At 42.1% G+C, this 17,816-nt stretch overlaps 1 protein-coding gene across 2 annotated transcripts in view; it reads left to right on the top strand.

Annotated features, from left to right (window-relative positions):
• The first annotated feature begins 7,423 nt into the window (after positions 1–7,423).
• Positions 7,424–17,816, top strand: part of LOC126470652 (aquaporin AQPAe.a) — a 28,854-nt gene continuing 18,461 nt past the window's right edge. For both annotated transcript variants that reach the window (XM_050098633.1, XM_050098634.1), the window contains exon 1: positions 7,424–7,517. The gene's annotated coding sequence lies outside the window, so the exon portion shown is untranslated. The remainder of the gene's footprint in view (positions 7,518–17,816) is intronic.

Consider the following 17,816-nt stretch of genomic DNA (forward strand, 5'->3'; position numbering starts at 1 on the left):
TAGTCAAGTTGTGCCGTAAATTTCTTTCTTTTCGATGTTGGATTCAGTACCTCCCCATTAGCTACTGGATCTACCCATCTAATCTTCAGCACTCTTCTGTAGTTCAAACGTTTCTGTTCTCGTCTTATCTGGACTGCTTATCGTCCGCGCTTCACTGCCGAACAAGGTTACACTCCTGACACATGTCTCAAGAAAATACTTAAATTTACATTATATGTACTGTGTCAAATTCTATTCTTAAGAGTACCAAACTGTGTTGTAACCCAGCTAGTTATAAATATACTAGGAAACGGCACACATGCTACGAATATCCAAAGAAACATAATCCGTTTTTGAGACGTTTTGTCCCAGAAGAAAGCCCTCCATAATTTCTTCAGTTCTTCCCCATGCACTGACATTGTATTCAAGTCAAAAAATGTACATTTATGCCTGGCCCTGCATATCATCGATCGATATAAACCTTTTTAATTACATTTATTGAAGTAATAAGTAATCACGACACTGGAAATCATATATTTATTCCACTGCAAGCTCCTCTCAATTCCCCTTGCGTTTCTCAAATCATCAGGAACTGAAATCATACTGATAGTTAATATTCGGTAGTTTGATTTTGGAGTAAACACAAAATTCTCCAGTGAGGTTAACCGTTTAATGCTGAACTGAATCACGGACTATGATTTACTATGATGTATCAGAAAGTATGGGCTCGTAAATCATGTGCGAACTTTCTAGGACGACAGACGTCAACATTTCACTTGAGAGTACTAGCTTATAAGTTCCTATCTAGCCTATATACAGTAAAATTACAAGTGTTGACTTCTGTTCAAAAATAGTTCAAATGGCTCCAAACACATGGGACTTAACGTCTGATGTCATCAGTCCCCTAGACTTAGAACTACTAAAACCTAACTAACCTAAGGACATCACACAAATCCATGCCCGAGGCAGGATTCGAACCTGCGAGCGTAGCAGCAGCGCGGTTCCCGATCGAAGCGCCTAGAACCGCTCTTCCACAGCGGCCGGCTGACTTCTGTTATCAAACATTCCACCTGTCGAGATCATGCATTTTTATTTTAGTTACGCGATGTAGTTGCATCTTAAAATGATAGGCCAAGAGGAGCATGTATTTTAACAGGATAATTGTTATTAATTTTACCACACAATAATTTCATTTCGTCACATATGCCCGTAGCCGCTAAATTACTGAAACATTGTGGGCTATAATACCCTTGAATAAACCAACCAGCAGAATTGATTCAAGGGGTTATGTAAAAGGGCATTTGCCGTAACCAGTGTGCAAAATTGTCAAAAGATATACTCGGTCAGGTTACCGCCAACGTAACTAGCTACAATGCAATTTTGTACAAACTATTTAAAGCAATCCACTCCACTTCTATTACAAGCCTAGTATATAACGCTCATTTGTCAAATTCTATACATAAAATGTTGCGTAAACGTCGAACCTTCGAAGCTAGAATGCATAACTTGACAGTGAATGTTTTATTCCCTGAATTACATTCTCGATATATCCAGCAATAAACGTTAAGTGGCCGTTACCAACGATTGTGCAGAAAATGTTACGCGTAAATCTGATTGTTGAATAATTATTACAAGAATGAGTGCAATTTCCTTAGGATCGAGGTGAGAGAATCTAAGTAAGAAGGTCCTCAGAAGGAATGTACAGTTGTCAGGGGTTTTATTTGAGCCAGCTGAGGCGATGGTTAAGGCATTGGACTTCTGTGAATAAAACTGTCTAGATAGCTTTAAAAAAATACAAAATGCGATCTCGACAGCATTATTCACGAAAGTTCATTTTGATAATACACTCACTTGAGAAATTTAATTCCTTTATTAATAAGTTGATGCCAAGTCAGACGAAACACGAGTTTGTAATATTTTTTAAGATGAGAAAAAAGTACCGTAAGCAATGTAGACAGTGTTATACGCGAAAGTTCGTAATGAACGTTGATTGATGTAAGAAATTTATTTCCTTTAGTAGTACAGTTCACTTTCTCCGTTAGATACTCATTGGACAGTAATGGGAAACACTCCACGAAAACTTGCCGTTCTTTGCGTAGAAAGTATACTCAACACTTAAGGAGTATATAAACGACAAGCAGACTTAGAACTTGCAATCTCTCGAAAATTATGTACTACGCAGCTACCATATTTCGTTTTTATTTCACTTCTTCGGATGTCATCGAGGGGAAGAGGGTTAAAGTCTTTTAGACAGCAGAATCATTAGAAACAGAACACTAACGCAGCTGGAGGAGGAACTGAAACGAATCAGCAACGGCCTTGTTGAGTGTACAATAACAACAGCCATCTAGATGGTACTTAGGGGCACATGGTGGTGGGATCAGTATCCGAATCTTGGTCTTAATAATGCTAGCAACTTCTTTAGTAAGTATCTTTAATAAGTAAGTCTCACCAAAGTAAACACCATACAAGACTTCTCCCCTACACGTTCTACCTATGACTGAAGTACGGAGGAAAACAAATTATATCGAAAAAAGATGCTTTTAACCATGTGTTAGGTGGAGGCTCGTGGAGAATAATTACAGAAGTAGTAGAAGCAAAGAAGGAACGTTAACTGTTACCTTTTCCAACTGCCAGGCGGGACCATACGAACGTGAAAACATAGGTTTCTCTCGTGATTATTATCTTGGTTTACGTTTATTTGAATACTCTATGATTTGGTCACGTTGTTACTCGCTTAATGTTTGTATTAGCGACTGTATTTATGTCTGTGTACCTATGAACTGTACACTTAGATTTCTATCTGAAGATGAGCAATACTCGAAACTGCAACGGCACTACAGTAAAAAAATTAAACATTCTAACAGCCGTACCCGGAGACGACCGTGTGTAATGATTACCATATTGTCGACAGTGTGCGGCTGGTCCCGGAGGAGGTTCGAGTCCTCCCTCGGGCATGGGTGTCTGTGTTTGTTCTTAGGATAATTTAGGTTAAGTAGTGTGTAAACTTGAACGTGGTAGGGAAACTAGAAAATCTGAAAAGGGAAATGCAAAGGCTCAATCTAGATATAGTAGGGGTCAGTGAAGTGAAGTGGAAGGAAGACAAGGATTTCTGGTCAGATGAGTATCGGGTAATATCAACAGCAGCAGAAAATGGTATAACAGGTGTAGGATTCGTTATGAATAGAAAGGTAGGGCAGAGGGTGTGTTACTGTGAACAGTTCAGTGACCAGGTTATTCTAATCAGAATCGACAGCAGACCAATACCGACAACGATAGTTCAAGGTATACATGCCGACGTCGCAAGCTGAAGATGAACAGATAGAGAAAGTGTATGAGGATATTGAAAGGGTAATGCAGTATGTAAAGGGGGACGAAAATCTAATAGTCATGGGCGACTGGAATGCAGTTGTAGGGGAAGGGGTAGAAGAAAAAGTTACAGGAGAATATGGGCTTGGGACAAGGAATGAAAGAGGAGAAAGACTAACTGAGTTCTGTAACAAGTTTCAGCTAGTAATAGCGAATACCCTGTTCAAGAATCACAAGAGGAGGAGGTATACTTGGAAAAGGCCGGGAGATACGGGAAGATTTCAATTAGATTACATCATGGTCAGACAGAGATTCCGAAATCAGATACTGGATTGTAAGGCATACCCAGGAGCAGATATAGACTCAGATCACAATATAGTAGTGATGAAGAGTAGGCTGAAGTTCAAGACATTAGTCAAGAAGAATTAATACGCAAAGAAGTGGGATACGGAAGTACTAAGGAATGACGAGATACGTTTGAAGTTCTCTAACGCTATAGATACAGCAATAAGGAATAGCGCAGTAGGCAGTACAGTTGAAGAGGAATGTACATCTCTAAAAAGGGCCATCACAGAAGTTGAGAAGGAAAACATAGGTACAAAGAAGGTAGCTGCGAAAAAACCATTGGTAACAGAAGAAATACTTCAGTTGATTGATGAAAGGAGGAAGTACAAACATGTTCCGGGAAAATCAGGAATACAGAAATACAAGTCGCTGAGGAATGAAATAAATAGGAAGTGCAGGGAAGCTAAGACGAAATGGCTGCAGGGAAAATGTGAAGACATCGAAAAAGATATGATTGTCGGAAAGACCGACTCAGCATATAGGAAAGTCAAAACAACCTTTGGTGACATTAAAAGCAATGGTGGTAACATTAAGAGTGCAACGGGAATTCCACTGTTAAATGCAGAGGAGAGAGCAGATAGGTGGAAAGAATACATTGAAAGCCTCTATGAGGGTGAAGGTTTGTCTGATGTGATAGAAGAAGAAACAGGAGTCGATTTAGAAGAGATAGGGGATCCAGTATTAGAATCGTAATTTACAAGAGCTTTGGAGGACTTACGGTCAAATAAGGCAGAAGGGATAGATAACATTCCATCAGAATTTCTAAAATCGTTGGGGGAAGTGGCAACAAAACGACTATTCTCGTTGGTGTGTAGAATATATGAGTCTGGCGACATACCATCTGACTTTCGGAAAAGCATCATCCACACAGTTCCGAAGACGGCAAGAGCTGACAAGTGCGAGAATTATCGCACAATCAGCTTAACAGCTCATGCATCGAAGCTGCTTACAAGAATAATATACAGAAGAATGGACAAGAAAATTGAGAATGCGCTAGGTGACGATCAGTTTGGCTTTAGGAAAAGTAAAGGGACGAGAAAGGCAATTCTGACGTTACGGCTAATAATGGAAGCAAGGCTAAAGAAAAATCAGGACACTTTCATAGGATTTGTCGACCTAGAAAAAGCGTTCGACAATATAAAATGGTGCAAGCTGTTCGAGATTCTGAAAAAAGTAGGGGTAAGCTATAGGGAGAGACGGGTCATATACAATATGTACAACAACCAAGAGGGAATAATAAGAGTGGACGATCAAGAACGAAGTGCTCGTATTAAGAAGGGTGTAAGACAAGGCTTTAGCCTTTCGCCCCTACTCTTCAATCTGTACATCGAGGAAGCAATGATGGAAATAAAAGAAAGGTTCAGGAGTGGAATTAAAATACAAGGTGAAAGGATATCAATGATACGATTCGCTGATGACATTGCTATCCTGAGTGAAAGTGAAGAAGAATGAAATGATCTGCTGAACGGAATGAACAGTCTAATGAGTACACAGTATGGTTTGAGAGTAAATCGGAGAAAGACGAAGGTAATGAGAAGTAGTAGAAATGAGAACAGCGAGAAACTTAACATCAGGATTGATAGTCACGAAGTCAATGAAGTTAAGGAATTCTGCTACCTAGGTAGTAAAATAACCAATGACGGACGGAGCAAGGAGGACATCAAAAGCAGACTCGCTATGGCAAAAAAGGCATTTCTGGCCAAGAGAAGTCTACTAATATCAAATACCGGCCTTAATTTGAGGAAGAAATTTCTGAGGATGTACGTCTGGAGTACAGCATTGTATGGTAGTGAAACATGGACTGTGGGAAAACCGGAACAGAAGAGAATCGAAGCATTTGAGATGTGGTGCTATAGACGAATGTTGAAAATTAGGTGGACTGATAAGGTAAGGAATGAGGAGGTTCTACGCAGAATCGGAGAGGAAAGGAATATGTGGAAAACACTGATAAGGAGAAGGGACAGGATGATAGGACATCTGCTATGACATGAGGGAATGACTTCCATGGTACTAGAGGGAGCTGTAGAGGGCAAAAACTGTAGAGGAAGACAGAGATTGGAATACGTCAAGCAAATAATTGAGGACGTAGGTCGCAATTGCTACTCTGAGATGAAGAGGTTAACACAGGCAAGGAATTCGTGGCGGGCCGCATCAAACCAGTCAGTAGACTGATGACCAAAAAAAAAAAAAAGCTTAGGGACTGATAACCCTAGCTGTTAAGTCCCATAAGATTTCACATACTTTTTTTTTTCGACAGTGATGTCATTACAAGGAAGGAAAGAAGGACGGAAGATTACGGTATAATGTGCAGTCGGCGATTAGATTATTAGGGGCGGATTTCAAGCTCGGATTGGGGAAAGATAGGGAAAGAGAAGCGACCGTGTCCTTTTCAAAGTAACTTTGCCTTGGATGATTAAAACAACCGACGGGAAACCTAAAACTGGATGGGCGGACGGTAATTTGAACTACCGCTATTCCATTTTTACTACAGTGACACCGTAAGAGACGATGTGCTGAGACACTTTTAAAAGGATGCAGCAAGGAATCATTTAAGGTGTAAGGAACCCTTCAAAGGAAACATCCTAGAATGGAAACAAACACCCCAAACCGACGTTTCACGTAAGTCACATGCAACGAAAAAAATTGGTTCAAATGGCTCTCAACACTATGCGACTTAACTTCTGAGGTCATCAGTCCCCTGGAACGTAGAACTAATTAAATCTAACTAACCTAGGGACATCACACACATCCATGCCTGAGGCAGGATTCGAACCTGCGACCGTAGCGGTAGCTCGGCTCCAGACTGTAGCGCCTAGAACCGCACGGCCACTCCGGCCGGCCATGCAACGAAAATCTGTAACGTAACCATCTGTGTGTGGCGTGTTTATAATTATGTTATTTATATTTTAGGACAATTAATCTGTAAAAAACACACCACATGTCATAAAGAAAGCGTGCAAATCCTCTGAGGATGAATCACAACGATTCGAAACCGGTAACGGTACCCTCTGAATAAAGGAACTGAAAGTAAATTTGTAGCTCGTTGCTGTCCTAACACCATCAACATTTGTCTTCAAACAACAGCCACGGTCTCCATCATGTCATCATACGACAAAATTACATCCTAGAATTCTCCTTAAGTATCTCAGAGAGTCGATATACGTAGAGAAGTACTATTTTTACTACATAAGTAGAAAACGCATCAGAAATAATAACAAGAATGGAGGTACTACCCCTGTTATAAACATTCAAAGTAAAAATGCCGTAAGTTTTCAAGAAGAGTATGACGCATGGAAAAATACTACGGTTATTTTGTGTATTTTTTTTCTTTACTTTACCAGCAAAGTCGCTCTGACTTCAGTTCTCTCAACACTTTGCAACAAATGACGTCGTAGCTGCGCAAGAGAGGTCAGGTTCGACCTGACGCGAGTGGAAAAGAACCACCTTTCGGCGTAAGGGAACACAAAATCTGAGAACAGGTCACCGCCAACAATATACGAGCCACCATGTCGGACTCTCATTGGCCACTCTCGGAATGACAGCCTGTAGCTTCGCTGACTCACGGCGAGTTTTCCTGGCATCGTGCGAGACAATCCCGGCGTCGAGCCGGCGGCGTGTCCACCAGGAAATAAAGGGCGCTCTCCCTGGGTTTTCACAAAAATCTGTCGTCGGTTTTGCGTCAATTCCCAAAACACGTGGTGGAACAATGGACGCAGCGCGCGGCCGGCCGCGGTGCAGCCAATGGGACTGTTGCGGCGGTCACGTGGGCTGTGACGTCGCGGCGGCGTGCGTCGCTCAAATACTGCGGACGCCCAGCGCGCTGCACCAGTCGTTCGCCAGACGGACTTACAAGGTTCTGCCAGCAGCCGCCGCTCCTGCAACCGGTAAATACGCCTCACGCACCTCTTCTCTTGCATTTTTGTACGCAGCTACAATACTCAGACGACTGCCACAGTCTTCAATCGCGCTTTAATTTCGAACGCTTCAATTCAACACGGATTTAGACAAGCACAAGAAGACAATATCTGTCGTAGACTGACTACGTGATTTACTATCGTGAATGTGTGAACAAAGAATTCTTTAGCCTATATAAGTACTGACGAAATCTTAATCCACTTGTAAGATACTGTATCGTTCTGACAAAATAATCCCTCCTTGTCTCCGCGCGATGTCTGATAGTGGTATCGTACTGCATTCCTCTACTATGATTTCGGGTGATCACTTCTTGATAACAGTTCTGTTGTGTGTTCTCGTAGACACTCTCAAAGACATTAGCTTAGCCTCAAAATTTGATACAACTAATCGGTAGAGCATTTGGCGGATTAGTCACGATGGACAGTTGAAATCTCCGTATTCTCAAAGCCTATTTACGCGCGTAGCTTGTTTCTCTTTGGGGAAGGGAAGGAAGGGAGAAAGGTTAGGGCTTAACATCTCCTTCGCGTTCATCTCATTTACACGTAGCCGGCCGCGGTGGTCTCGCGGTTCTAGGCGCGCAGTCCGTAACCGCGCGACTGCTACGGTCGCAGGTTCGAATCCTGCCTCGGGCATGGATGTGTGTGATGTCCTTAGGTTAGTTAGGTTTAAGTAGTTCTAAGTTCTAGGGGACTGATGACCACAGCTGTTAAGTCCCATAGTGCTCAGAGCCATTTACACGTAGAACAGTAGCTCAAGTAGAGGAGGATGAGGAAACGAATTTTAAGGAGTCAAGCCATCATTTGCCGTAAGGCTAACCGCGGAACACTTAAATATGGACAGCTGGATGTGGATGTGATCCCCACTCTTTCCTGAATACCAGTCCTGTATGTTAATCATTGCACAAACTCGTTCTTTTTCTTCTTAGCAAAGCACAGGTTGTACCTTCAGATACAGATTCCCCATACGATAGTACGTCCTTCACCATAAAATTGTCGAAAAATATTGTTTCATTAGAGCTCCGTTCAGAAAATACCGTATTGTGTATTATGTGACACTTCACACACACGCGGAAGGGTACCATTTCTGAAAATCGGGAAGATACTGAATCAGAGGCTATGATATAATTGTTTATGGAAATACAAGAAACTTATCATTGTGGCCGCAGATCTGTTAATGGGCGATGTCTGCTTAAGGCATTTATTGAAAATTGTTTGAACAATGTTTTAATAAACGGTGTTTTGGTATCCAGGTACTAACATGCACCTTTCCGCGCTACATATCAGTGTTTAACGCCTCATCCCCATGCTCGATAGTTGTTATATCGCGGTGCGGCTGTCTCCAGACTTCATTACTCCAGTAATTCAGTTATTTCACTATATAAGTTCAAAAACGCATGATATGTTTAGTTTTACGTGAGATGGTTAGGCATATAACAATACTGTCTAGTTTCTCACTACGGAAACATCACATAGTGTTTCTCAGTAATTTCGTGGACGTTATGAAGACAGTGCTTCAGATTGTTGACAGTTTAGTTTCAAAATGTCGATATTTTCTTGGCAGCAGAAAGCTGCTCAGCCATAGAGAACTCTTGCACGCTGTTTACTAATTGCGTCGTGTTTTCGTCTTCTAGATTATACAATAACAAATTAGTCAGTTAATGATAATTCGTTTGAGTGTACGTTTTCTGTATTCGTCATTTTATTTTCTAGTTCAGAAACGGCAGTGGGCTTCCGAGTGAATTGTAGTTTATGAATAGGAACCGAGATCTGCTGAACGTTATGCAATTATCGTCAGCGAGCAAGGTCATATTTCAGGTTTGACATGTGAGTGCGAAGCAATGACGACTAACAGAATTACCGTAACCGCCAGTGTTGTAACCACTCTTCCTCTGGCCACGACGTGCGAAAGGGATCGCCAAACCTAACTGTTAACAGCTAAATATAGCACTGTCTCAGTAACAATAAGCTGGTGCTCGCGCCAACAAGATAAGTATTTCTCTTGGCCCACGACTTTATCGTACCACCCTTTTTCACTGTTCAAGACACGAATGATACTTAAGATTGCAGTGCACAAAATACCTATCTTTGTCGCCACAGTGTTGTATGAATGTTGCACATTTTCATACAGCTGCAATTCTAGATATTTACTGTTTTTTCCAAGAAACATGGCGGATGAATTAGCCGTCTGTACTCTGCATCCGAAACGGAACATTTCAGGTATTTCTCGTTTGCGGAAGATGAACTACAAAATATGTATTATAGCAATTATGATCATATTGGGAAATAGGTGGTATAAATTTCAGTTTACAGTTGGACTTTAACTATTTTATTTATGTCAGTTACTGTATGTTAAATGTCTGAGTTACACTGTATTCAATGAAGTAAATAAACCTATTTTTAAAGCTATAAACTTTAAGCAATGTTTGCGTCAAATAGTATCTCGTAAAAACTCGCTGATCTTCCGAAAATCCGTAATATACGTATACATGATCTCATGCACAATATTCCTGGATGATGGCCACAGATAAGAAGATATTCGAGCTTGGATGAAATAGTTGGGCAACTTTTTGTGAGGATTAGCTCTCTATTAATGAAAATAACTTGGCAGAATCGAGTTCAATGATGTTGGGCGTTATCTACAGCAGAAATGCTTACATCTCAGTCGAAAAAGTAACATTATTGCGGTCGGTAAGCCCAGGACCTGGAAATAGCCTAGAATTCATTTTGGTAAAATTCAAAAGCCGTCTACAATTTACGCTAGCACAGCCGAGCACATTAATGTTTTCCGTATCCTTCAAGTGGCGTTTACGAACTGATAAAACTAAGTATCTAAATGAAACTGCACGACACGAATATGAGTTACAATTAAACTGACGGGTGCTGTGTTTGTCGCGTTGGAAATCATCGGGGTCGCATTTTTTCTCATAAAACCATAAGTAGAGTTCTAGTACTTCATTACGTCACAGTCTGTTTTAGATTTTGGTGAAGAGGTACTAAAGTGCATTTCAAAAGCATCGCTGATATTACTTTAGGTGTGATATTATGCTATTCGATTATAAACCTGATTAATAATAAAGTTTTTAAATATATTTTGTGCAATGTGTCACACTTACTCATATCGGTCTTGCGCAAACTTGTTTACAAAGAAACACAGAAAAAAGAAAAATACTAGATTCTTCACATCTGAAAATGCTACGTTGTTTACTGAAAAGTTGTTCAAAAAGAGACAATATCATTGTAGCTTTTTATGTGGTCGTTTTGCAGGATATGAGATAGTGGACCACATTTTGTAAGGACGTATATCCTCCGACGCCACCACTTCCTCTTCCCTTGGGTTTTTGGGGGAAGGGCAGTCTGCCAACACTATCCTCTAACCGCCGAATTATAGTAAAATATCGCTCAGTTTAATGAGTGTGTGAATAGATTTTGCAGGTGTAAGCTGTGCAACCGTCTGCTTCCTTAGAATAGAAATAATCGATGACTTGAATTCAGGAACCCAAGACTTCCCTGTTGTTGTGGGTTTGTTTTGTTAATGCTTCCCTGCTGTTGCAGGTTTCTTATCGCAAGGCGATAAAAGGTGCGGCAAAGCAGTCAGCGATACGGATAACCTTGCATGTTTTGTCTTTTCCTAGGCAACTGCTAAACCAACTGGAAAAACTAGACCAGATAATACTATAAATAGGATGAAATACTTCGAACGTGATCTACTAAAATGCTTCTTATACAACAGTGTGGCGTACCTGGTAATGCAATTTGAATTTGACTTCAGTGTAGACGGATATCATTTATGACGCTGATCTTGGCGGTTCGCTGCCGCACCCATTCTCTAGTTAAAGAGAACCAGATGTCTCGTTGTGGGCTGAGTGCTGTCCTTGGATCTGGTAACTTGGCATTCTAATGGCTGCGCCACAGTCCAGACAAGGAAGCCAAGCTCAGCGAAGTATGAAGCGCTTCCAGGGATTTCCTACTCCGACACAACAATGACGCCGCGCACCTGAGTAGTGAAACATTCAGCCTACTTAACAGAGAGAATAAGCTCACCCCGTCACGTTACACGTACCTGTGAACAGGGCAGATTAGGTGAACCCTAAATGTGTAGCCCAGTCTATATGAAAGAATAGGCGCCTCAAAGCTAGTTGCTTAGTATGGTAACGCAGCGTCATGAGGTACTCTTGTCTCCGAATAACGGCTACGAGTAGTGAGTCTGAGTCAGGTAGTAAAAACCCGACTCGTATTTGGGAGGAGCGAGGTTCATACCTCCAGCTGGCCATCCGTTTCTAGTTATCTGTGGTTTGCCCTCAAATTAAGTTAGGAAAATTCTGAGATCGTTCCTCAAACAAGGCTACTTCCTACATCCCCATCACAGTCTAATCGTGCTTTGAACTCCTGCCTTTCCTCATTCAAGCGGAGGAACGCTGTAGCCGTAGTTGCGAGATGTTTCTTAAAGTTTGTTCCGGACCTCTTGATTTGGATTTCAGTAGTTCAGTTTGTTCATTAAAAGAGTATTTAAGTGTCTTTCTTAATCAATACTAAAGCTGACTTCTTTCCCCTCCCTTGAGTAATTTGAGCACTATTCTTGTTACAGCGACATTGCTGTCTGTAAGCCCTTGAAACCCTATCAGTAAAAAGTTGTCTGCACAAGTAGGCTGGTATCAACCGAGCCACCAGAATCGTAATAAACTCCTTTAAATCTAAACTGTTTAGTGTTTACTTTTTTCTATAATTCTCTACTCTAAGCGTAGGCATCATTTCCTGTTTTCACTGCTTAACAACCACTATCGGTATCACAGTTGCATACATGGCTGTCCGTACTCTCAGCTACCTGTCGGGACACAGGAGCATTGCACGTCCCGACTACAGGCATGAAAAGCTGTAAACGTTAACACGTGGGAAGCATCAGTAAGGCTGCGTAACTGTAGCAGATGTAGGCTACTACTCTATAAACGACACGGATTGCTGATGATGAGAACTTTACATATCGCTGGATTTCGCAATCGTTCTTTTCTTTTGCAATTGAAAATTTGCAGCGGCTACTTAGAAATTTTGAATATTTATGTCACCAACCCTTTGCTAGCTGATCTGGGCATTCAGTTATCACATGAATATATTCCGCACCGAGTAAAAATATGGAAGCACTCTTATGTACATCATCGACCTAACGTTCTCGATTATCCTTATCTAATAAATATCTTGACAAACGATCTACAGTCTACTGGAAGCAGTACCAACGAATTTTTTTTATTTGTCTTCCAATTATGAAGAATCTACTGCAAGGCTAGTGAATTTTTTCTAAAGTATGCAGAAAAGGTTTGGAGAGCAAAAGCAGCTACGCCAGTGGAAGGTAACGCCCAGGCGCTCACGCCTTGCTCGTGTCTGCGGGCCGCCACGCTGTAACACGGTGCTGCGAGAGACACGCACAGGAAGGAAGCACGACAGATAATTCGCACATTTTATCGCACGCGTTTGTAGTACATGGCCACACTTCAACTAGAAACGGATATTCCCATCCTCGCTAAGGCCTTCACAATGGAACTACCGCTGCCATTTTTGAGACGATTGTTTTCCTAAGTAACAACGCAGGGTATTCTCGAGTGGTATTTTAAACTCACTAGAGCTATCAGACCCAGTAATATTGTCTACTGTTAAATAAATACGGCTCAATTAATTCCATAATTTGCCGGCCGAAGTGGCCGTGCGGTTAAAGGCGCTGCAGTCTGGAACCGCAAGACCGCTGCGGTCGCAGGTTCGAATCCTGCCTCGGGCATGGATGTTTGTGATGTCCTTAGGTTAGTTAGGTTTAACTAGTTCTAAGTTCTAGGGGACTAATGACCTCAGCAGTTGAGTCCCATAGTGCTCAGAGCCATTTGAACCATTTGAATTCCATAATTTAACGAACAACTGACTGTTTCCCCCTTACAACACATCGGGAGAAGTAACAGTCGCTTTGCCCACAAAAAGCTAAAAGATTAATGATGCCTATAAGCCAAATGATATTTTCACTGCTCCAACATTGAGACATTGAAGATTCCTGCCCTCACAGCGGCGAGTTCATTTCGAACGCTCTGCTTCATCATTTTTCGTGATCACAGTAGAATGAGCCATAAATCTGCTTAAGGAGCTTCGCAACGTTCGCCTGTGCTATATACACTGGCACACGGAACGTAATTCAGGAAGATAGTAATTGCATTTCTCCAGTTTTTAAGACCAGCGTTTCACCATTGCAGTGCGTTTCAGTACGGTCGTGGCAGATAACTAAAACGTACTTTCACGTACGAGAATTCCCTGAGATGTATAAACTAGCAGGACATGTAAATGGTACTGAGTAGACAGTATTAAGAATAGGAACCCATATCTGGAAACCGTACCTTTCAAGTTCTATGTACAACTTCAAATCAGGTGTTTCTCTCATCTGCTTCTGCTCTTCTCCTCAGGGAAAGAGCAGTGCCTCGAATTTTCCTGTTATATACAAGAGGGTAAACAAGATGCGCCTACCTGTCACATACCGTAACATGTGACACAGCGGAAGTGCATGAGTTGTATGAAGCCTTTGACTGTTTACTTCTTCGATAAAGGCTGCTCGCTTAAACATGCGAACATACACGCATTTTAAGTAATTCTCCTAGTCCCCTTCTGCTGCGTTAGAAGTTAACATTCAGTTTCATTTACAAGAATCGTAGCTGACCATGTATCTACGTTGTATTGGTTAGGACCAAGACGAAACCAGTTTTCTCTTAATACCGTTGGGCCGACCGTTGTGACCGAGCGGTTCTAAGCGCTTCAGTCTGGAACCGCTCGACCGCTGCGGTCGGAGGTTCGAATCCTGCCTCGGGCATGGATGAGTGTGATGTCCTTGGGTTAGTTAGGTTTAAGTAGTTCTAAGTTCTACGGGACTGATGACCTCAGATGTTAAGTCCCATAGTGCTCAGAGCCATTTGAACCATTTGAATACCGTAGGCTTTCCTTCTTGCTGCATATAACGACAGAGCCTGCTATGAGAGCCACACTCGACGCTGTTTACATGGCAGTAGCTGATTCCGACGGTTCGACGTCAATACTAACAAGTATTATATTACTTTACACTATGACGTTAAAATACGTCGTTCCACTTTAAAAGTGTATTGCTTCAATACCTAGTTGAAATTAGAGCTAACGCTGTAAGCCATACAATGAAATCACGTGCCCCTCTACGTAGTATCATCGTCGAAAACCTGTTTCGATATATTCATCCGTTAACGAAATAGAATGGGTGTTGGGCATCTTTCACGACTTCTACAGGGCGAACCGAAACTCTACCGACAAGTTTTCAGAGGTTGTTGAGAGATACTTTCTGAGTACTTTTTTATAAGGGATCTGTGGTCTTCGATGACTCGTTACAGACCAACAACGCAATTATAATCCATTAGGTTTTTGTACCGCAGTTACCCTTATTTTCCGTGAAAATACAATCAAAACAGTGAAAACGTACGTCTTCTTCTTCATTTTCTTGTGCCCTTATCCCGAATCGGCACAGGGTCGGCGTGGTTATTAACGAATTCAGTAAAGTTAGTTTAAAGAATGGTCGGATGCCTTCCTGTCGCTACCCATTACCCGCCGGGACGCGACATGTCGACCCCAATTACCTGCGTGTAGTGTCACTCGTGAAAGTGAGCGAAAGTTTTCTAAACTTTTGCGAATCGTGTAACTGAGGCGCGACCTGAGTGCCAGCCCGGTATTAACTTCATGGCATGTAGAAAACCACCTAAAAACCACATCCAGGCTGGCCGGCACGTCGACCCTCGTCGTTAATCCGCCGAACGGATTCGATCCGGGACCGGCGCACCCCCCGTCGCAGAAGCAGTGGCTTAACGCTCGCTGCTATCAGTCGGGGAAAACAGCGAAAAATCTGTAATATGTAAGCACCAAAACGTACAACATTAAATAAAGAGTAATGTAATAGTAGTGTAACGAGGTTGTCGTCGCTTCGCGAGAATAGCTCTGCATAGAGTTGTGCATCTCTCCAACTTCATTCAGTGAACCTACACACGAGTACATATCGGCCATCTCTCCATCAGTAAACCTGTCCGTACTGCTGTGTACCGCTGTTAACGTACAAGTAACATTGATGGGAAAACAAAACCGAGACAGAAGCGAGTGGTACTGAATGCAAGCTAGAGGGCGAAGAGTGGGACTTAATCGTACTGTTGTTTACAGCCAGTATCGTGGGGATAGATCTGAGCACTATGGGACTTAACATCTGAGGTCATCAGTCCCCTAGAACTTAGAACTACTTAAACCTAACCAACCTAAGGAGACCACGCACATCCACGCCCGAGGCAGGATTCGAAACTGCTACCGCAGCAGTCGCGCGGTTCTGGACTGAAGCGCCTAGAACCGCTCGGTCACCGCGGCCGGCCCAGTATTGTGAATGAATGGAACAAATTTGTCTCCGAACAAGACACACAGTGTATACTTTCGACATTTCTGCAAACTTTTTCAGTGAAATATAGACACCAGTGTCCGCGGGTCCCTTGTACGTAAATACCGTATCCAGAAAACATCGCTACGCATCAGAAATTTTGTCGCTGTAGTTCTTATCCGCTCTGTATATAAAGGGTGTAACGGGTATAAGGGTAAATATGTCTGTTGGCGACTGAGGACGAGCCGGCCGGAGTGGCCGAGCGGTTAAAGGCGCTACAGTCTGGAACCGCACGACCGCTACAGTCGCAGGTTCGAATCCTGCCTCGGGCATGGATGTATGTGATGTCCTTAGGCTAGTTAGGTTTAAGTAGTTCTAAGTTCTAGGGGACTTACGACCACAGCAGTTGAGTCCCATAGTGCTCAGAGCCATCTGAACCATTTTGACTGAGGACGGTGTAGTGAACAAAATCAGTGTTTAGGTCATTTGCAGACTCAGATTTGCCATTATTAGTCGTACGTTTTTAGGTTGGTTAGTACCTCCAGGTACATGTGGCAAGGTAAGCCGCTAATGCTAATTTTACCCTGTGTAGAAAGTCAGTTGTTGAAGTGTGGACGCGTGGATGTAAAACACGTGTAGTCCACTTAGTGGTGCAGTATGACCGTGCAGAAAACACGAGGTGTTACAGTTTGTGACGCGCTTGTGGAAAGATTGTTCGATGCAGAGAAAAAACAACCAACACACAGATGTGTGTACGATGTACACAGTACGTATTAAGATAGTCTACCACACATAAAAATCTTCGTATATCCGTAATAGAAATGGACGATTTGGGACGTCAGCTAGTATTATATATATATATATATATATATATATATATATATATATATATATATATATATATATATAGCTAGCATAAAAATATCTGCACTTATACCCGTTACACCCTGTATATACAGGGTGTCCCAGGAGGAATGGTCGGTATTCAAGGAATGACAGGAACTATCATTCCAAGCAAAAAAGTCTGATAAACATCGGATATAAAATGCATACCTTAAGAAGCATAACCACTTCTTCATTTTTGATAATATGAAACAAAATCTCTTGTATTGCAATCTCTTTTCTTAACATATTTTTAGAGGCGGTAGTATGGACCGAAACAAGAAAAAAATTCCAGTAAACACGGTTCTGAAGAGCATACTTGTTCATCTTCGCTACTGTGAAACACATCTCTTCTACTGAACAAATGCTCATAGCTCTTAAGATCATTTTAGAGCCCATGTTCACTGCATAATTTTTTATCTTTTTGGTCCATAGAATCCCTTCGCCAAATATGGAAAGCAAAGAGCTTGTAGCAGAAGAGATTTGTTTCACTGTATCGATAACGAAGAAGTGGTTGTTATGTGGTCCTAATCATCATCATTTCATCCCCATCGACGCGCAAGTCGCCGAAGTGGCGTCAAATCGAAAAACTTGCACCAGGCGAACGGTCTGCCCGACGGGAGGCCCTCGTCACACGGCATTATTATTATTACTGACCGTTCCGCCTGGGCCTTTCTGGATACGAGGGAGAGCAGAGATGATATGCGCCTTTCGTCATGTGATTGCTAAAGCCTCAAAGGGTACGTATAAGTTACACGGAATGTATTTAATCGCCTATGGTGACGACATTGTGAACATTTTATTACTTTCAATTGCTCCCAATAAGAATAAAAGCGGGCTCTAAATATTTTGAACCTCGGAGCGTCTCGTCTTCACCTTTCATGTCGAGAAGCGGAAAAGGAATAATCAATAACGGTTCGGCACGTCCTCGTCTACGTATGCAGCGGAGCGTTAATGTGGGTGTAGATGTCAGCCCCGGGGCCGACCTTCCG

The sequence above is a fragment of the Schistocerca serialis genome, chromosome 3 (assembly GCF_023864345.2).
Source record: "Schistocerca serialis cubense isolate TAMUIC-IGC-003099 chromosome 3, iqSchSeri2.2, whole genome shotgun sequence".
Lineage (NCBI taxonomy): Eukaryota > Metazoa > Arthropoda > Insecta > Orthoptera > Acrididae > Schistocerca > Schistocerca serialis.